Source organism: Canis lupus, chromosome 8 (assembly GCF_011100685.1).
Source record: "Canis lupus familiaris isolate Mischka breed German Shepherd chromosome 8, alternate assembly UU_Cfam_GSD_1.0, whole genome shotgun sequence".
Classification (NCBI taxonomy): domain Eukaryota; kingdom Metazoa; phylum Chordata; class Mammalia; order Carnivora; family Canidae; genus Canis; species Canis lupus.
Window position 1 is genome coordinate 8880484 of NC_049229.1, and position 19103 is coordinate 8899586.

The following is a 19103-nucleotide window of genomic DNA, read 5'->3' on the forward strand; positions in this document are numbered from 1 at the left end:
TTCATAGTCTTTTATTTATTTATTTATTTATAAGATTTATTTAATTATTTATTTATGATAAACATGGAGAGAGAGAGAGAGAGAGAGACACAGGAGGAGGGAGAAACAGGCTCCATGCTGGGAGCCCAATGCGGGACTCGATCCCGGGACCCCAGGATCGCACCCTGGGCCAAAGGCAGGCGCCAAACCGCTGAGCCACCCAGGGATCCCCGGCTTCATAGTCTTTTACTGCAGACTTGCGTTAGTGGGAAAAATGCTTGAATTTTATATTTGAAAAATTTGCCAGTGGTGAGAAAAGGGTCAAATGCTCTTCTTACTTCCAGATCCAGAAATACTAAGGAAGGGCTGTGATTGCTCTAGACCTAGCCACGTGCCAATCTTTGTGATAGCCGCTTATGGTCATTGCATAGGATTTATAGAAAAAATAGCATCTTCCACAAAAAACTATATAAGTAGTTTAAGACTGAGAAGCAAAAAAAAGGAACAGAAAGAGCTCTAAAGAGAACACACTGCTCCCAGATGAAATGGTTTTTTTTTGTTTTGTTTTGTTTTGTTTTTTGTTTTTGGCAGGCAAATAGTAGGCCACAAACACAAATATGCGTTTCAATACAAATAAGTTCAAACAAAACAGGGATTTTATTGAAAGGATGCAGTACTATCTTAAAGAAAACATAGGGGGCAAGATATCCAGGCATCATAGAAGACCTGGACAATCAACGCGAAGGCCATTAGGATACACGGTCTGTACTTCCTGTTTGTTTTTTCTTCTCTTTCTAGTTTAATTACTTAATCTCTACTGCCTGTTTATGTCTGGTCCAGGTAGTTACAGATAAATATCAGTGCATATATGGTGCATAACTACTGGAGGTACATCTCATAGACAGCATGGCTGGGAACAGGGGGATACTTAAGAAAATTTAAGGACTGGGATAAAATTTTCCAAGAAAAGTTACCTATTACATTCTGATATTTTGAAATAAAATCAGCATTACTATTTATTTATTCTTAGTTCTAGACTCCAAGAGAAAATATATATTTTCATTTTCTATTATTTCCTTTTCCAAATTAACCACACCCTTGGGATAACCATTCTTTAGGAAACCATGTAACTTAGTCATATTGATCAACAGTATTACAATGATCCATTGATCACTGAATAATACAGTCTGGGTGGTCACATTCTATGAATTCTATAAGCAGGGGTTCCATACACTTACCAAGGAAATAACAATGTCTTTTATGCTAATTGACTAAAGTTTTGACCCTAAAGAGAACATTCTAACTAAGATGCATTTGTCATGTATACTTATAGAATATGATGAATTTGTGGCATGAACAGCTTGTCTCTTTGACTTAATACTGACAAACATTCAATTTGAAATTTGAAGAGGTAATGGTGGTAGTTACAGGGAAATGAAAAGCTTCAAAGCTTCACATTTTCTTGGCATGACCTCTACAACAGCATCTGTTCTTGTCTTTTTTTTTTTTTAATTCTTCAGTAATACTAGGAAGTTGCTGGACCAGATGAACTTCCTATGACCTATTTAATAGACCCAAACAATTAGTGCAAATGGTTATTCAGTCACTCCTATGAGTAGATTTATGCTAGACAAGTATAATATCATGACCTTTTTATTTATTTTATATAACTTTCCATATACACTTCTCCTGACAATGCCTGGCACATAATCAGTGAGAGGCAATGATGGTCTGATGATGGTCTGATGATGGTCTGAAGCAAGGCTTTGCAGAGGATACAGAGATGTGCTATTATTTTCCATTGTCCCCAGTTCCAGTCACTATACAGTATTCACCTCTGGACTCAGAACGGCTAACCTTGCAGACTCTATGTTCCCTAATTGTTAGGAACAACCAATATAAATAATAAGTGAATCTTCAGAGTGAGTGGATATGATCATCTAAGGATGAAGAAGGAATAAGAATAGCAAGTGGAATTCTGAGGTATACCTGTGTATAATGAGTGTATGGAGGAAGAGGAACCCCACAAAGGAGACTAAGATTCAGACTTTTAGGTGGTGAAAACACTAAGAGAAAATGGGACCCAGGGAGAGTCACAGAACTGACAAGAAGTATCGATAAGGGATGGATGAACAGCATCAAATGGAACAAAGGGAATACTGGAAAGCATCTATTGAATTTGTCAGGTCAGGTCAAGTCAACAATGTCATTACTGAGAGCAGTTTCAGTGGAGTGATAAGGAAAGAACTCAGAACACACCAAATTAAAAAGAATAGAAAGTAGAAAGGTTTAGAAAATGCTATCAACTACTCTTTTAAAAAGGTTGTATGTGGCCAAACTAAGTATAAACACTCATTTTGCATATTCTAATATGACCTAGTAATTCCATAAGCCTAAGAATACTTTAATTAAAATATTCACCAATGACCTTATTAAGACTCTATATATGTTCCTAGGAACTCAAAAAGGGAATTGCTATTCCTCAGCTTTTCTTTTTCTTTTGTAACAATAACACTTCTTAGTCATTTCCAAAGCACGTACCTGGAAAGTCAATCCAACAAAAGAAAGAAAAGAATAATTATGTATCTGAATTTTCTCCCTTTCAACAAGTCATTTATTGACATTTAAAACATTTCCCCAATCCCAAAGTAGAAGACATACTGTGTCAGTAGTTTGTGCTTAGTTAATATGGATTATAGAAAAATAATTTGTCAACAGCTGGTTCTGTCATTGCTTTCTTACTAAGAATGTTGCTATAGATTACCAAAATGAAAGGAAATTATAAACAGAAGTTTATATTATTCTATCTTTGTTTTGGAAACTTTCCCATTCCCCTCCTAGTCTGTTTTATACTTTTCTAAGTACTTATTCTTTCTCTATACCCATCTTCCTGGAGGTCGTATCTAAAGTGCTCGCAAAGAAAGATTTGATAAACTTATTGACACCAACAAACGATGGCAAAAGCAGTCAAATGTGTTACTTCTCCCAAGATGGTTGTATATGCAAGAACTAAAGTCCAGTAATGAATTTCAATTTTAAGAATTTTAGTTGTATAAGAGGATGTGAAGCATCACAGCTATGCATGGTCCTATCAAAATATCACAAATAGGACTTACTCTACCTAAATATAAGGCAAATATTAAATTGTGTTTTCAGCTAAAAGAACATGTACCTTCAAAAAAAGGATTTATGTGATGTAATGTTAAGTTCATTTTTTGTTGATATTTTAGAAATATTTCCAATGAGATGATCACTAGTCTTTCATTTAGACATGTGACTACGCAGTTGAAGATTTCAAAGGAGTTTGTGTAGCAGGTTGACTTTTGACACTATCATAGTTCCATGGCTGTTGTCCTTATGAACATGTGAGAGCATTTCAAAGAAAGTGGTAGAAACTTCTGAATTAAAAGTTCTTCAATGTGGATCAGACTATTACCTAACAACATTTTCAAGGCTTCTGCTTCCTTTAGGTGAATGGCAGTCCTTGACTGACAGTCACAAGATAGCTCAAGAACATGATTACAACAAAACAACTTGCCTCAGTCAGATACAGACTTTGAGTAATAGTGCTCTCTTGGCTTAATAAAGCTAAGCACCATTTATAATCAGTACTTCACTTTGCTTTTTTCTATCATATAGCATATTGGTTGTTCTGTTGTTATAGTAACATCTGCATAGGTGTTCATTTGTACTCTCCCACTGTGTAGGTACTCCAATTCTTAAGCTCATAGCTACACAATAGCTATACAAAATGTAGTGTGAATTTTTATAAGCCAGTAGTCATCATCCTTAGTTAATGTATCAAACCTTTCTACTACTTAATGTAATTTTATTTCAACTCATATTTGTATATATTGAAAAAGTCTTCTGCATTTCATTTTAAGTGTTGAAAACTATCACCAAAAGTGATCACTTCAGCAGCACAATATACTAAAATTGGAATGATACAGAGAAGATTAGCATGGTCCCAGTGCAAGGATAACACACAAATTCATAAAGCACTCTATATTTTTAAAAAATGATCACTGAAAAATATGAGCCATATAAGCTAAAAACAACTAGCCTCAGTCTTGAAAGATCATAAAAAAGATTTATGAAATGTATAGACATTAGGAAAATATTTTCAAATAATGACAGATTTGATTACAACTTGATAATGATATCATATGTAACAAACATTTTTATTGATGAAAAGTTTGTCATTCTATTATTCTGTTAGTAAACCATCTTGACTGAACATCACTGAGATCTTTAGAAGTATAGAATAAGATTTAGATTTGTCTTTTGAATTTTTTCAAATGTCATTCCCCTTTAAAATTATTCTCATGCTACAGTTGACTGTAACATACAGAAGTATAGTAAGTTGGACACAATGAAAAGATTTTTACTGTTGATTTAAGGAATGATGAAATACATTTGAAAAAATAATTATTTCATGAAGCATTACTTATAGACTCTAAGTAATGTAAGCCTGTTAAGTTTTCCTCCTTTTTCACTTCCTTACTTTTTTTTTTATTCTTTCTATCCCTATTTTTCTCTCTTGGGAAGACATATTGTCAAAACATCAAAGTAAGGTCTCCTAAGATTGCTTGTACTTCTGAAAGCTCATCTTCTCTGCTATATCTTTGGCTTCCTTGTGTTTTTTTGTGTCATCAGGACTGAAGAGATATGTGATGGTAGAAATCTAGTTCAAAAGCCAAAGAATGATTAAATAAATTGGGTGGCATAGATATTTGAGAAGACAGGTAAGCACTTGATATTACACAGGCTTTTTCATGACAGGAAAACCTTACTTTGTCAACTTCACAATTAAACAACAAGATAACTCTTATGCACTTCAAAACACATTCCTAACTTAAGAATCACAGCGGAAAGACATTGCTTTTTCTCCAGGGCTACAGGAAGATTGTGCAGGGGGATCTGAATGGAGGAAGGGGTGTGGAGTTGGTGGGACTGAATGTTAGACAAGCGATGAATGTACCTACTAATAAGGGGAATTTAGAATGATCTTTGATTACAAGGCAGTGTCTTTTTAGCTATATGTTTGCTCATCGAAAATGTTTGGAAGAAAAATTTCCTATTGCCCCTTGTGTTTACTATATGGCAATTTTGAGAATTTACCAGTGGAAGATTTTAGAATCCAAACAAAAAGCCTTTAAGAAATTAGAGTGGTTTCCGTGATATATAAAATCACATAATAATATCCCACAAAGATTTAGGAGTATTTATTATTTGTCAGGCTCATAATATGGCTTATATTGAGTATGGATGATATCACTATACTATTATAACATATATAATAACTTTATTTATTGTTGTGGCTTTGGATTTCAGCGGGAGAGCGTAACTGTCTCCGGTTTAATTCCCATTTTTGGGAAAGGAAGACAAAGGGCATTTGAAGCATCCCTAGGTGTATTAAACAACTGGAAATCCACTTGGGAGACAAGCCATGACAGAATGAAGGTATAACCTCCAGTACTATAGCAACTATTTACTCATATCACTGGGCCTGGTAAGGAGGGTACCAGGATATTTTTAGAGGAGGAAATGTTGCCAATCCCTCCTCTAATTTAATAAGAGGTAAACCCTACATGTCGTATGTCCTTAGGTTAAGAAAGGGCCTTTGGGGGTTTACCTAAAGTTCGATAAATATATCTACATCTATGTCTCTATCTATCCTAGAAATATAATAACACAGGAGATATTTGTTAATAATCATGGTAGTATTTACCGGATCCAGTCTAATTTGGAAGACATCAGCTTTTTCCGCTCCTATAAACCTTATTTTCAAAACTGGGAAGAGTAATTGCTTCCATGTGTCCACTGAGCCTGACCTACTCAAAATTTTTCTCAAAGTCTTGGGCACTCTTTCAACTCAAGCAAAATTGGATTGGGGAACATTTTTCCACCGTTTTGTAGTGTTCTATATTACTATACTAATCCAATTTCAGAATATTCATCTAAAATATAAAGTTTGAAAAAAATAAAAGGTTTGAGAAGGAATGAGTTAAATATAATTGTTTTGCTTCTCTTCACTCATTTTGGTTTTATTTTGTTATTTTGTTTTTTGAAAACTAATCTGCCTTCAATACATGACCAATAACTTTGTATCAGTTGAATGGAGGAAAACATACTGGTCAGTGGCCTACCCAACAATATATGCTGTTTGCCACCTACAGAGCCACATGAACTAAAATGTACTAAAAAGACTGTACAGGATATAACTAAAATTTATCCATTGTGAGATTTCCTACCAAGCCCAGGGTGTTCTGGGGCCATTATTATTATTATTATTATTTATTATTATTATTATTTTAAGATTTTGTTTATTTATTCATGAGACAGAGAGAGAGCGGCAGAGACACAGGCAGAGAGAGAAGCAGGCTCCATGCAGGGAGGCCAACATGGAACTCGATCCTGGGTCTCCAGGATCATGCCCTGGGCTGAAGACGGTGCTAAACTGCTGAGCCACCCGGGCTGCCTTGGGGCCATTATTTAAACAGCCTTGAGGAGTGGCTGTTGATACAGGTGGCTATAGACACAACTACTCTCCAAGCAGTTGGACAACCAGCTTTAATAAATTTCTTTCTCAGTAGTTTATTCCAGAGACTGAAGATAGCAGTTGGCCACCTGAAATACTTAGAGAAATCACAAGCAACCAGTTAACTTTAAATAAGGTACTAGATCTTAAATATAAGATTAAAAATGCCATGCTGAGGATGCCTGGGTGGCTCGGTGGTTGAGTGCCTGCTTTTGACTCAGAGTGTGATCCTGGAGTCCCAGGATCGAGTCCCATATTGGGCTTCCCATAGGGAGCCTACTTCTCCCTCTGCCTATGTCTCTGCCTCTCTCTCTGTTTCTCATGGATAAATAAATAAAATCTTTTTTAAAATGCCATGCTGGTATGACCTAAAATATCAAAGATGTTTTCTCAATTATAGTTAGTTAAAAGGATTTCTCAATATTTCATTTATTCTTAATCACTGGCAAAATGTCTGGCCTTTCACAGATAGATTTAGGCAACAAAACAAGGGTTTTTTTTTAAAGACACATATTAGCAAGCTACATTTATTCTCAAGGACCTATAATATAAATGAGATGTGTCCCTTAAAGCCATTCACTACAAAGTTGATAATTATATGAAAACTTATCAGGACTTGGTTTACCCATTAGTAAAATGGAACTAAAAATTGTATTTATTTCAAAGAGCTTATCTGGAGATAAGTGAGATAATAGAGTAACATACCTTCTACAAAGCAAGCTTTCAATAGATTTTAGATATCATTAGGACATGATATTTGTCTTCAGTGACTAGTACATAGTCTGAAAAATTCAACTATATATATACATAGTAGTCACTTAAATGGTACTCATTATTCTGCATGACCATGTGTTTGTTATAACCTCTAAACAATTCAGCAGAACTATAAAATTCCTCAAAATAATCCAGGAGTAAGTAATAGTTTCCTCTTCTTGTCCAAAATAGTAATGGTAAGAAATCATTCTTTGAAACCCTATTTTACACCAAAGCATGTCTGTGAGCTTCCCTCTTTGACTATTTCAGAAGCTTCTTTTAAGTCATTATAGCAAGTCTATCCATGCTTCAATTCAGCACAACAAATATCTGGTGAGTATTTACTATATTCAAAGCATGAGTAACATGAAAGAGCTTATAAATTATGTGTAATTTAAATTATCAAGCTGCACATTTTAAAGTAAGTCAGCAAACTTTGAAATACCTGATTCTATAATATTATCAGCAACCTTTAAGTTTAGATCAACTTTAGTTGTTGCTAACCTTAACAGATATATAGCCCATCTTTTCTGATACCATGTCTCCTTATTACCACATTTAGAGATGAAAGAATTGAAAAAATGAGGGTCAAATGAGTTGCTCCATGATTAATGAAGCAAAAAGTAAGACTCATTGTCTCCTCATATGTTTAACCAAGAGCTCTAGAGATAATAAATTGTGAACAATTTAAATCAAATGGAAATGTTAAAGCTTATTGGAGCAATGTTGAGGCCAGTATTCTGGTTAATAAAGGATGCCCAGAAGTAATTTCAGTTATGTGTAGTACTCGTTATACTATAAGAATGGTTTGCTTCAATGTTTAAAAAATAGAAATAGTATCCATCAATGGATATATTTTCTTTTTGAATTTACTGACAAAAAAAGGTGCAGATGGCACCCCAAATAAGAGACTGGCATGGACCAGTATCTTCTCTGTGAAAATGACTAATGTATTACTACATTTCTGCCAGAACTTACATAAAGAGACTGCCAAAAATGATCATATCATTATCAGCTAGTGTTCCCAATTGTTCACTGTTTGTATCACATATGGATCCTCTGAAATGTAGAATTCCTACCTGAAGAAACCCTAATATCATTGTAAAACATGAACTTTTGCATGTTTTAAAAATGTTTTAAGAAAACTGTATTTGTTCTACAATAAACAGGCATATTTCCCTGGTGTCAGTTAAAGAAATACAAGAGATTCAAGTTTTAAAAGTTACATTTGGGGGATGCCTGGGTGGCTCTGCAGGTGACAGTCTGCCTTCGTCTCAGGGCGTGATCCAGGGATCCAGGATGGAGTCCCACCCACATTGGGCTCCCTGCAAGAAGCCTGCTTCTCCCTCTGCCTGTGTCTCTGTTTCTCTCTGTGTGTCTCTCATGAACAAATAAATAAATTCTTTTTAAGTTATATTTGGAAAGCCAAATTAGAATATAAAGAAAATTTGATATAGGACTATAAAACCAAGCAGCTTTGTTCTTTCATTTCCTCTATATTTTTAGCTAATAGCCATCTACCAAACATCTAGCATTAACCATTTGGTCATATAGTATCACAGATTTCTCTTAATTCGTGAGGCCTTTTTTTTTTTTTTTTTTTAAAGATTCATTTATTTATTTATTTTAGGGAGGAGAAAGTGGGGGAGTGGCAGAGGGAGAGAATCTTCCAGCAGACTCCCCACTGAGAGTGGAGCCTGACACAGACCCCACGTGGGGCTTAATCTCACCACCCATTGAGATCATGACCTGAGTGAAACCAAGAGCTGGTCACTTAACCAACTGAGCCATACAGGCTCCCCAATTTCTGAGGCTTTAATATAGATTATTGAATGGGAAAGTGCAATATATCCAATTCTCAAAATATATTCCATGATATTAAAATTGATAGAATATGAAATAAGAGGTTAGTCTATATATGTATAAAATATAACACATAAGCACGGTTTAGCTTCTCAGTACCAAAGTTAGTTGGTTTTTACGTGAATATATATATCTACATAATCAAACAACAAGGAACTAGGAAGTGATGCACACATATCTACATACACATACAGAGACATAACCTTTTACATTACCAACTATAGAAATTGAGATATAGAACATCTTAATATGTAAAATATTTCCAGAAAATATGATAGAGTAATTTGAAACATAGTCTTCAGGAATGGAGGAGGTTGAATAGATGAAGCACAGAGGACTTTTAGGGAAAAAGATTTAAGGAAAATATTCTTCATGATATTGTAATGGGGACATATGACATTATACATTTGTCAAATGCATAGGACTTTAAAGCAAGAAGAATGAAATATAATGAAAAAATTAGAAAAAAACATTCAGGAAGCTAGGGGATAACTGAATGTAACCAAAAAATCTAACTATATTATAAATGTACAAAATACCCCCACTGAAGGAAGACAAGGAAAAGTGCTGACCTAAGTAACTGGAAAGGAGTGGACTCTGTAACACTAAAAGCGAAAGTATGCATAAATACCATACCCTAGCTCTTAAAGTTGGTAAAGGTTAACAATTCTGAAATCATTATACATGTATACTAGAACTGAATAATTAAGTAAATGAGTGCTGGATGGTGGAGTCAGTTTTCTTACTGTTGGAATGGAAAATTATAAACAAGCAAGAAAAGGCTAGAATGATTCATGTAGTAATGGATTTGAGATAGAGACATCAATTAGAGCTTAATATAGATACAGATGGATAGACATATATATATATACATACAAATATATGAAGATTCTATATGTATATATATACACATGGAGGGGGTCTAGAGAGAAAGAGAGATTGATACAAATCTAGATAAAATATGAATAGATATGTGTATATACTCATAGGTTATTTTACATGTTTTTCTTTGCTCTGTCAGCTGAAGGGGCAATGGCATTCCAGTAGCAATGAGTATAACTAGTATCACATCTTGGTTTCTAACACCACTTTCCAAGAAAAAGGACCAAAGTTGCTTTAAAAATGGTTAATTCTAGCACTGGACAGGAAATATTCAAAATGAGGTTGGAGTATGTAGTACTGCCAGAAAGGAAGGAAGTGTTAACTAACATGCACACACGTGTACACACACACACACACACACACAGTGATGGGGCTGTGTCAAAGGGACGTAGGAACCAACTGAAAGAATTCCCAGTGGCCAAAATGGCATAACTTGAGCAATAAAATAAATAAAATAGTACTGAATTTAGCCCAAAATCTAAATAAATAGTTATGAATCCATAATGATATATAAATGATTTTTTAAAAGATTTTATTTATTTATTTATGAGACACACAGAGAGAGGCAGAGACATAGGCAGAGGGAGAAGCAGACTCCCTGTGGGGAGGCCCATGCAGGACTTGATTCCAGGATCCCGGGATCATGATGTGAGCCAAAGGCAGATGCTCAACCACTGAGCCACCCACATGCCCCTAAATAATTGAATAAAGGAAGATAATAGACAAATCTCCCATACAAAACAATGCCAAATAAATTATGTAGAAACTTCATCCTCACAGAAGTGGAGGATAATTCTCTGCTTAAGTCCTGTTTCTCAATGACTTTCCTCCAAAGAATACAGAACAAATGGGGGATTTTTATTTTATTTTTTTTATTTTTTGACTTTAATTAATTAATTAATTAATTAATTTTTATTGGAGTTCAATTTTCCAACATATAGCATAACACCCAGTGCTCATCCCGCCAAGTGCACCCCTCAGTGCCCATCACTCAGTCACCCCAACCCCCCGCCCACCTCCCCTGCCTCTACCCCTTGTTCATTTTCCAGAGTTAGGAGTCTCTCATGTTTTGTCACCCTCACTGATATTTTCACTCATTTTCTCTCCTTTCCCTTTCTTCCCTTTCACTAACTTTTATATTCCCCAAATGAATGAGACCATATAATGTTTGTCCTTTCCAATTGACTTATTTCACTCAGCATAATACGCTCCAGGTCCATCCACATTGAAGCAAATGGTGGGTATTTGTCGTTTCTAATGGCTGAGGAATATTCCATTGTATACATAGACCACATCTTGATCCATTCATCTTTCGATGGACACCGAGGCTCCTTCCACAGTTTGGCTATTGTGGACATTGCTGCTATAAACATCAGGGTGCAGGTGTCCTGGCGTTTCACTGCATCTGTATCTTTGGGGTAAATCCCCAGCAGTGCAATTGCTGGGTCGTAGGGCAGGTCTATTTTTAACTCTTTGAGGACCCTCCACACAGTTTTCCAGAGTAGCTGCACCAGTTCACATTCCCACCAACAGTGCAAGAGGGTTCCCAATGGGGGATTTTTAAAAAGTTAACTTTCTTTACAGAAATTTGACCAACACCACCTCATCCAAGTGATCAAAAACAAGATCAAAAATAATAAATCTTGTTGACAGATGTAGCCCTGTTGAAAATGGCACTTCACTTCTGTGATCTTCCTCCTAAAATCTCATAACCCCAATTTAAGCGCAATAAAATCATCAGACAAATCCTATCTAATGATGTTCTACAAAAGACCTGACCAGCACTTTTCAAAACTCTTGAGGTCACCAAAATCAAGCAAAATCTGGGAAATAGTAACAGTCAAGAAGAGTCCAAGGAGATATGATAACTAAATGTAAGGATTCTGGAAAAGATAATGATATTAGGTAAAATGTAAGTCAATGTGAATGAAGTATGGGCTTGAGTTGATACTGATGTATCAATTAATTGTGTCAAATACCATAGCACTGTAAGATGCTAATAGTGAAGTACACTGCAAGTGATGTATATGGGAACTCTGTACTGTCTCTGTAACTTTTCTGTAAATCTAAATCAATGCCAAGATAAAATTTTGTTTAATGGAAACGTGATCATGTGGATGAATTGAATTATGGATGAACCTTAAAGTGCTGTATTGTTACTGAGTATAAAATGAGTGGAGGGTATAATTTAATAGATAAGAGCTCGGGAGAAAAGATTTTTATTTGAATACCAACTGGAAACTCCTGTTTAGCTAAGCAAGTCAGTGCTCCAACAAGAGTGTAAGCTGTCACAGTGCCATGAAAGCAGATGGCCATGAATGCACACAACTGGGAAACAAAACCCCAGGACCAGTTGGAAATAATATAGGATTCCCAGTCCAGGATGTCCAAATTGTGACAGACTTTTTGTTTATTTTTTATTTTAGTAAAATCAGTTTATTGAATTAATTTCAAAGGATGTTATAGGTTACAAGCACACCCAATATAGTGATTAGAAAACAGTAAAAACTTCTTACTGGATTGGACAAAGGAATTACTTCTGCCTTTATAAGAAAAATAAGTATCTGGTTATTTTTAATTGCATGCACTCTAGGGTCTCTTTTCAGTTCATCATTTGAAGATTTTCATTTCTAATATAAGACCCTCTATCTATCAAAACATATCACATATTTTAAAAATACTGTTGTGATAAAACTACAGTGATCTTCAGGAGAAAGAGCTCACCAATCCAAAATTGCAGCCGGGTCCTATCCAGTAGATCCCCCAGGTCAACCTCAGTCATCATGTTCTTTGAGTATGAGGCAACTGGTCTGTCTCATTGCTAGGCATATACCTTAGACATATTATACCTACATTCCTGAAGAATTCTAAAGTGACCTTATCATTACCCACATCTTAAGGATAACAAAAAAGCCTTACAACTACAACCCCAATTGCATTATATTTACATCTTTTCCCCAAATAGCCTTGCCACTGTCCATTCACATTTCCATTTAAATGATATTATTCTAATTTATGACTAAGTATAGTAAGACTTTGTATGACTAAGTCATATATACATGTCTTTGATTTACATATCTAGAATACAAAATTTTAAAGGCAGTTGACTCAGCTATAACACCTAACAGATTTTTCAAATACTTTGCAATTTTTTAAAAAACATGTATTTTTAAAAATAATAAAGTTTTCTGAGGCCCAAGATAAATTGCCACAGACCCACAAAAATATGTAACAGATCCCATAAGACTTTCCTATTACTTGCCATTATGATTTACTTTTCTAAAATAACTGTACATATGTTTCCCTCAGAAACATAGCAGGGATACCTTAAATCAGAGAAGTGATACAACACTATGAAATTTGTGAGAAATAATATCGTCATTAAAAACATGGGCTCTAGAACCACACTTCCTGTTCTAAAACTCAAATCCTTCATACACTTGCTGTGTGACACTGAAGAAGTTACCAAACATCTCTTGCTTCATTTTCTTTATCTGCAAAATGCTACCTTGTCATAATCTAACAATATGTTGTTTGCCACTAAAGCAGGTAGAAACAATTCTATAGGTACATAGTGCCTAACATATGGTAAGGTAGAGGTTCATTGAATGAAGGAATAAATGAATGAATGAGTCATTACTAGTAGAAAAAGAATGAATATGCACAGTAGGAAATACAAATGGAACCAGTGGAAATTGTTAAGTGATAAATGGAACTCTTTGCTATTGTAATGATAGCAGAAATGTATTGGCAGTGTTGTTCAGTATTCGACCCAGTGGAGCTAATACTGTCAGCCTTCTTTCTGGAGATGTATCTGAAATATTAGTCATGTTGTTTTCTCAACTTATTTCCATTCAGGATGAAACTTCATCAGCTTCACACCTAATATAGGTGGTTCACAGCCTTTCAGTAAATTTAAGGTAATTTATGATTTCATCTTTCTCAAGTAATTTTCAATCAAGTAAAGTTATCCAACAAGACTGGAAGTTGCACATGGAAACATTTTATTTTAAGGTTTCATTAGTATGCATAAATTCACAGCCCCTCCCAATCTCTATCCATTTTTGCAAGTAATTGAAAAAAGTGACTCAACATATGTGGATACCAGTTTTTAGGTTAGCAAATGGGGCATGGCATTTTAAATGTTTTAAATGTGGAACATTAACTGTGTTATAATTTAATTTCTAATAATGAACCCGATTCTCCTTCCAAAATGAAGACAACATCCTGCAGTAAACATGAAAAACAGGGGGTATCATAGAAAGCACATTATGGCATGAGGCAGGACATCTGTTTTCCAACCTCCTTATTCATTATATACAGGTGATGAACTTTACCTCACTTGGCCTCAATTTCTTCATCTGTAGAACAGGAATGATCATTATGTACCCACACAAAAGCAGAAGTTTAACCAACTCCTTATATTTACTATTTATTCAGCCCCTACTATGTGCCACGTTCAGAATTGGCCCACTCCTTTGTGATTTGTACAAGAGCTCACGTGGGTGTGAACTGGGAAAGAACCACTGGTACAGTCAACCACAGTGGGTGACATGGGAGTGCGTGGATCCTTACTCATGCAGCTTACTTGTACATCTGGTCCTGCTTGGGCTCCATCCCAATGTCCCATTTTCACCTTAGAATGAGTGCTGCTGAGTACATCTGACTTTGGCAATTCTAACAGAATCTAGATTATAGTGGGCATTTCCGGAAACCTGGCCACTTGGTATTTGCTCCAAAGTTAAGCATTCCATCTCTACTAAGGCCCAGTCAAGAGCTATATCTCAAAGAGTATACAATCTCTGCTACAGATGGCATGGTGTTCCAGATTCCAGAAGCCCTCAGCTGAATTCTCCCACTGGGCATTGTCCATAATCTCTGTACTGGTTATTTTCCAAATACTGATACCTGAACGTCTTAAAGTCTGCAGGATCATATGGACTAAGTGGCCGGCTGAAGCCCTGCAGCCTGGAACTTCTGCAGAGCTATTTTCTGATCCCAGCTCAACCTAAAGCTAGTCGCTCTCACGTCACCACCACTATTGCACTAAGGTAGTACTCTCAGGACGGGAATGTGCTACATCCAGAAACCAAAAAATATCTACCAAGGTACACTGTTTTCTTTCTTGTTGTAGGGGATGCAAGATGTAGGAATTTATATTTTGTTTTGGAGGAGCCAGCCTGACACACTGCTGACGTCTATATCCATGAATTTCACATAAGTAGCAGATCCCTGAAACTGCCTTGAGTTTATCTCTTACCCTTGGAGTACAGGTGTCTTGCCAAAGTCACCAGCACTCTAGCCACCCCTTGCTCATCCTGTCCAACCAGAACAATGTTGTTTCTGTAATGCATCTTTGTGACATTCTGTGTGATGGTCATGCATTTCAATTTTTTTGGACTATATTATGACACAAGCAGGAAGGTTAATGGATCCTAAAAGCAACTGTTCCTGATCTACTTTTCTAATGGAAATGAAGAGAAATGAGCATGCCAAAATACTGGCGGCATATCATGTACTTGAAATCTTAATATCTGCTTCTAACAGTGATACCACATCAGCCAGAGCAACAAGGAGCAAGACTATTACTTGGTTAAGTTTGCATTAGTCTACAGTTACTCTGCAGGATGAGGTTTCTATAATCCCAAGCTAAATATAAAATAAAAAGAAATATGATAAGGTAAATAGGGCAAAATGAAACATGATAAAGACTACCATAGGTACTCATAAGAATAATGGTTGGAACATTAATAATGGCACTAATCTCCCTCCAACACCTACTAGGATAGCTCTTATTCCATAGATGAAGGACCCAAGGTGGGTTTTGTTCCAAATGCCAGGTATATCAGTTCCAGTTATAAATACTTGGTAACTGGGAATGACCACTGAGTGGGTCCTCTGACCCAGTGGCTACACTGTGAACTAGATCTTATCCAGGACTCCCTAAATGCCTGCACTCTAAATGGGATGCCATGATACTTTTAGTGTTTAAACACCACCATCTGACTTTCTTTGGGTCCTCATCATTCCAAAGATATTAATGAGCCTATTTCTGTGACTCTCTCCTCGATGGCACTGAGGAGGAAAGCCATCACTGAATGTCTTCATGAACTTGATGCTCTTCTTACTGGTATTTTCTGGGTGGCTTGTGTGAATGGTATTTCCTTTGAGCCCTTCTGTGGAACATAGGCCTCTGGTGGGTCATCCAGCTTTACGTAAGACATCCATCCCAGGATGCCCAATTCCCTCATCTTTCAAGGCAACTCAGGATTTATTTCCACTTTGCTAGATGTTGTACATAACTTTTCTAGGCTTCTGATGGTCACTTTAGCAACAAGTTTGGTCTATTCCTCTGGGCTTCCTAATAGGATTTTGATTCCTGTATCCCAAGAAAGTGTTCCCAAATCAATGAATTCTTCCTGTCTAGTTTTATATTCTGGCCCTCTTGATCCTTGAGGTTCTCCTCTGGCTCCTGCTGATACATGTTAATGAATTTTTGCAGATCTTTTGTCTTTTCCCTCCTTCATCAGGCCCAGCATTAAATTTCAATGCAGAAATTTAATCCTAGTTAGCACCTTGGCAACCAAGACAGAAGGTGAGGACAGCCCCTGAGGGAGGCACCTGTTAGCCTGCAAAGGAAAGACTTCAGTATCATCCAGCATTGGGAACTTCTAGTTGTTACTAGGGAAGGGAGACCACTACTGCAAGTCCAAGGAGTCTATAGGTTCCCCAGAATCAATATCATCAAAAGAAATAAACCATATGCTCCATTCCATTTTCACAGTACTAGATTTCCCCCACCACAACTCTGACCTTGGCATAACAGACTTGAACTGGCTGAGTATTCAGATTTCTTGGGAGCTCTGCAACCCTAATAATGACATTTTCAGGCTGCAGCTCTCTATATATTTGCTGTTCCACTACAGAAGTTAAGGGCCTTCTTTATAAGTTATCATGAAGACTTGTTAGTTATCATGTTTAGTCATTTATTGCCCTTAGTCTGTCATTATCCTCTATGCAATTTACCTATAACCAACCAACTGTTTTAATAGCATTGTCTCCACCATACCTTTCAAACACCTGCATTACTGCACCTGCCAGAGCATTCCCTTCCAGGGACATTTTCCCATATCACCAGTGGTGAAACACTTAGCAACTAAGCTGTCATCTTGTTCCAGAAACTATTCATGTCCCATCTACCAAACAGAATAGCATCTTCTTGACCCACCAGATTATAGGTGAGCCAATTTCAAATCTTCATCTATGACAGCCACAGTTTCTCAAGCCGCTCCCAGAACCACTTATATGAGTCCAAGATCTCCAAGAAGCCAATGACAAGCCAGAATTCAACACACAAGGAAAACCAGCTAGTGAACATGAAAAAGGAGCCAGAGGATTCTGGGAAAGCCATAGACTATGATGCAGATCTGAGACATCTGAAGGAGAATGGGAAAGAAGGAAATGTGCTTGGGGAAACTGTAGACTACACTGGAATTCTAAGGCAGTTCAGCAAGGTGGTGGGAGTCCTGGAGACAAAGTCTGAGAGTTCTAATGTTTTCCAAGAATAGGCCTGTCTTAGTGTCTCCACCACATTTCTCTTTGGCTGAGAATAGGTTGTGAGAGATGTAGCCTCAGGGCAAACATGAGGATGCAATTCAGTGTGTGGGAGCTGAGGTTATGGATTAATGATGCTCTAAAGTTTGCAGTCTATGAGGTACATTTCCAAGGTACAGTAGCTAGCATTTATTAGACACATAAAAGATGCCAGCCACCATTCTAAGCACATAGTAGGCATGACACCATTGATTCTATTTTTTAGCTCATTGATTTTTGACAGCAATAAGATTGTTTTTTTAATTATTGTTTTTTTAAATAGATGAGGCAACTGAAGCTAAGTGGCTTGCCCAAGTTCACACAGCTAGAAAGCAGTAAAAATGGATTTAAACACAAATCTCTGAATGTATAGCTTGATGCCTTTAACCACCTTAGAATCACCAGGAAAAGATATATGAGAACAGGCAAACGTAATAAAACATAGTTCCTCTTGATGTTGATAATTGCACATTGTTTATAAGAAAGACTGTTTCAGTATATCTGGAGGTAATCAGAGAATGCTTTGTTTTATACCTAAAGGAGGAATAGATATTTGTGCAGAAAACAGAGGATTCCAGGGAAACAAGGAGCAATAAGAAAGGCACTGTAAAAAAATAAATTAAAAAGCAGAAAAACAGTGTTCCACACAGAGGAAATTAAGAGTAAGAACCAAGGGCAAGATGCAACACAGGAGCTACTCCATGAGGGTCACATATACAAGTGGATAAGAAGGTATAGAATTCACTTACAAGTGGAGGGATGAATCTTTAACAGCAGGAAAGACACAGCTGATATTTTAATATAAGAAAATAAATAAAGTGGTGACAACGGTCATAGGCATATACCTATTTACTAGTTAGAAGACGAGGGAATTAGTTCTAATCTACTATTTTCTGTTTTCCTCCATGAATTATACATGAGTGGAGAATGGAGAGATATAAGTAAGATGGAAGGTGAGAAGAAAAATAAGTTTTACAATAATTTTCCCAGAAAATAAGAAAGAGAATCTATTAAGAAAATATATAGCAGAATCTTCAAGGCAGTGTTGAAAGTCCATAGATAATTGCATACAGTGCAGATATGCATATTAATTACTCTTGCTGTAATTAATATACTTCATTCTCTCTGTTTGGCTTTCCACCTGGCAAAACCTCCAGATTTAACACATGTGGAAAAAAACTATGGGAATGACAAATACAAAACAATTAAAAACATAATGAGATTTAAACAAGGATATATACATTATGAGCAACCATGTAAATAGTGCTAAATAGAATTACATTCAAATTATTAAAATAACTAAAGTTGCAAACAAAATATGACTCATTTTAACATTATTTACCAAATGAAATAAATTAAAATAAATCTCTTCCTAAAATAACTTTTAAAAAAATGTCACCTCTTAAAGTGTCTCAGATTTTTTTTTTTAAAACATATGGACAGGTAGGAAATTTAAAATAAAAAGCAGAAGTCTTTGTACAATCTAAACATA

At 36.0% G+C, this 19103-nt stretch overlaps 1 long non-coding RNA gene and 1 other non-coding gene across 6 annotated transcripts in view; one reads left to right on the plus strand and one right to left on the minus strand.

The window, feature by feature from the left end:
* The window catches only part of LOC102154002, a 261351-nt gene that overhangs the window by 156391 nt on the left and 85857 nt on the right, over positions 1-19103 (minus strand). The window lies entirely within an intron of this gene.
* Positions 3885-3992, plus strand: LOC119873036. Its single transcript, XR_005363841.1, has one exon. It is a non-coding gene; the product is annotated as a U6 spliceosomal RNA (small nuclear RNA).